Genomic DNA, 3,789 nt, shown 5'->3' on the forward strand with positions numbered 1-3,789 from the left:
CTGTCATTAAAAGCAAAGAAATAAATAATTAAGCAATTAATAATAAAAAGAACAAAATAGAGATTTTAGAGTAAAAAAAAGTCTGTAATTATTCGTGTCAAATTTGCATAAATAATAATGTCTAAATAATTATTGTATCTACTGAATAGCAAGTATAGTATTGAACAGCAAATCAAAAAGATCTAAAGTTAACCAGGGCAATGTGTGTGGATCACAAAACAGACAAGAAAGGAAAAAAGTATGAATTAGAAGTCTAAATATTTTAAAGATAAATACAAAATTTTTAACATTCTTCTAAAAAACACTTACTTGTATGCTGAGCAGAGAGAATGAGGAAGAAGAACTATTTGGAAAAAATGTAGCAAGAAATATCCCAGAACTGTTATATGAATATTAATAATAAAATGCATACATATATACATAAATAAATGACTTATATTCTCAAATTGAATGAGTACACAGAGTACTGAGAAGGATAAATTTAATCAAAAACAAACCAAAAGTCACATCAAAACTCAATGAAATGAAATTTCATATTAATACTGAAAGGAAAATACTCTTAAAAGATGCCAGAAGAAAAAGTCATTGTTTACAAGGAATGGAAATCATACTGACACCAGATTTCTCATCAGCAGTGCTGAACACAAGAACACAATAAAGCAACACCTTCCAAGTTCTGAGAAAAATATTTTGAACCCAGCATGCTATATTCAGCCAAACCAGCCAAACCATAATTTAAAATAGAAGGGGATAATAAAGACTTTTTTCAGATGTAAACATTTACAATGTATGAAATTTCTCTGAAAGAACTATAAGAAAATTTACTTCAAAGTAAAAATGGAAGAGATAATATTCAGGAATTATTTTAAATAAAAATGGAAAATGATAACATATTTTTACCAATTGGAATATTTATTCCACAATATTAAAGTGTAGACTATATGTGAAATATGGAGTGTGAGCAAACATAGGACAAGTTTACTCAAATGTAGGATATAAATAGTGATGAATTAAGGACTGAAATGTTCAAGCAGGTTTTAGAAAAGGCAGAGGCACCAGAGATCAAATTGCCAACATCTGCTGGATCATGGAGAAAGCAAGAGAGTTCCAGAAAAACATCTATTTCTGCTTCATTGACTATGCCAAAGCCTTTGACTGTGTGGATCACAATAAACTGTGGAACATTCTGAAAGAGATGGGAATCCCAGACCACCTGACCTGCCTCTTGAGAAACCTGTATGCAGGTCAGGAAGCAACAGTTAGAACTGGACATGGAACAACCGACTGGTTCCAAATAGGAAAAGGTGTACGTCAAGGCTGTATATTGTCACCTTGCTCATTTAACTTATATGCAGAGTACATCATGAGGAACGCTGGGCTGGAAGAAGCGCAAGCTGGAATCAAGATTGCTGGGAGAAATATCAATAACCTCAGATATGCAGATGACACTACCCTTATGGCAGAAAGGGAAGAGGAACTCAAAAGCCTCTTGATGAAAGTGAAAGAGGAGAGTGAAAAGGTTGGCTTGAAGCTCAACATTCAGAAAACAAAGATCATGGCATCTGGTCCCATCACTTCATGGGAAATAGATGGAAAAACAGTGGAAACAGTGTCAGACTTTATTTTTTTGGGCTCCAAAATCACTGCAGATGCTGATTGCAGCCATGAAATTAAAAGATGCTTACTCCTTGGAGGGAAAGTTATGACCAACCTTGATAGTATATTAAACAGCAGAGACATTACTTTGCCAAACAAGGTCCGTCTAGTCAAGGCAATGGTTTTTCCCGTGGTCATGTATGGATGTGAGAGTTGGACTGTGAAGAAAGCTGATTGCCGAAGAATCGATGCTTTTGAACTGTGGTGTTGGAGAAGACTCTTGAGAGTCCCTTATACTGCAAGGAGATCCAACCAGTCCATTCTAAAGGAGATCAATCCTGGATGTTCATTGGAGGGACTGATGCTAAAGCTGAAACTCCAATACTTTGGCCACCTCATGCGACGAGTTGACTCACTGGAAAAGACTCTGATGCTGGGAAAGGTTGGGGGCAGGAGGAGAAGGGGACGACGGAGAATGAGATGGCTGGATGGCATCACCGACTCTGTGGACGTGAGTTTGAGTGTACTCCGGGAGTTGGTGATGGACAGGGAGGCCTGGCGTGCTGTAATTCATGGGGTCGCGGAGAGTCGGACACGACTGAGCGACTGAACTGAACTGAACTGAAGGACTGAAAATTATAATTAAGACACTAGCGGTACTTAAGTAGTTAGAAAATATAAAGAAAAGTTTAGAAAGAGTACTGCCCAAATCCACAATGGTAGTTATATCTGGGAGAAGATCCTGGAATACATTTTGATGAAGGATTGGGAATATGGATCAAATTAAATTTAATTGCAGTGCTTCACTTATTAATAGGGAGATGGATTATTGAATTTTTATAAAAATTAATGAGTAAATAAAAGCAGGATATAAGCATTATAAGGTACACTTACTAAATAAACAAGAAAATAATTGCATTACCTATAATCTCTTTGTAACTAAGTAGGACCCTATGAGAAGTTCTACCCTATGAGACACAAAACCCCCACCCAACCATGTCCTCCACTTGTCTTTTACATGTAGAAAAACTTTAGCCAAAGGATAAAGTTAATGAGAGAAATGAGATAATGGAGACACAAAACAAAATATTTAAAAAGACAAAATTATAATACATTAGCCATGAAACACGGAGAAGTCTGTGGCAAACCACTCCAATGCTCTTGCCTGGAAAATCGCATGGACGGAGGAGCCTGGCAGGCTGCAGTCCATGGGGTCGTTAAGAGTAGGACATGACTGAGCGACTTCACTTTCACTTTTCACTTTCATGCATTGGAGAAGGAAATGGCAACCCACTCCAATGTTCTTGTCTGGAGACCCCCAGGGACGGCGGAGCCTGGTGGGCTGCTGTCTATGGGGTCGCACAGAGTCGGACAGAACTGAAGTGACTAAGCAGCAGCAGCAGCAGCCATGAAATAAAGTCAAGGAATTTTAGTTTTGCTGCAAGGGCTAATACTGTGAACCATATCATTTCAAAAAGCTAGTGGAGGTGATTGAATTCAACTTGAGCTATTTCAAATCCTAAAAGATGATGCAGTGAAAGTGCTGCACTCAATATGCCAGAAAATTTGGAAAACTCAACAATGGCCACAGAACTGGAAAAGGTCAGTTTTCATTCCAACCCCAAAGAAAGGCAATGCCAAAGATTGCTCAAACTACCGCACAATTGCACTCATCTCACACGCTAGCAAAGTAATGCTCAAAATTCTCCAAGCCAGGCTTCAACAGTACATGAACCATGAATTTCCACATGCTTAATCTGGATTTAGAAAAGGCAGAGGAACCAGAGATCAAATTGCCAACATCTGCTGGATCATGGAAAAAGCAAGCAAGTTCCAGGAAAACATCTATTTCTGCTTTATTGACTATGCCAAAGCCTTTGACTGTGTGGATCACAGCAAACTATGAAAAATTCCTCAAGAGATGGGAATGTCAGACCACCTGACCTGCCTCCTGAGAAATCTGTATGCAGGTCAAGAAGCAACAGTTAGAACTGGACATGGAACAACAGACTGTTTCAAAATAGGAAAAGGAGTATGTCAAGGCTGTATATTGTCACCCTACTTATTTAAATTACATGCAGAGTAAATCATGAGAAACACTGGATTGGATGAAGCACAAGCTGGAATCAAGATTGCTGGGAGAAATATCAATAACTTGAGATATGCAGATGATACCACCCTTATGGCAGAAAG

The sequence above is a fragment of the Moschus berezovskii genome, chromosome 21 (assembly GCF_049115385.1).
Source record: "Moschus berezovskii isolate FMDL1 chromosome 21, NW_MosBer_1.0, whole genome shotgun sequence".
Taxonomy (NCBI): Eukaryota; Metazoa; Chordata; class Mammalia; order Artiodactyla; family Moschidae; genus Moschus; species Moschus berezovskii.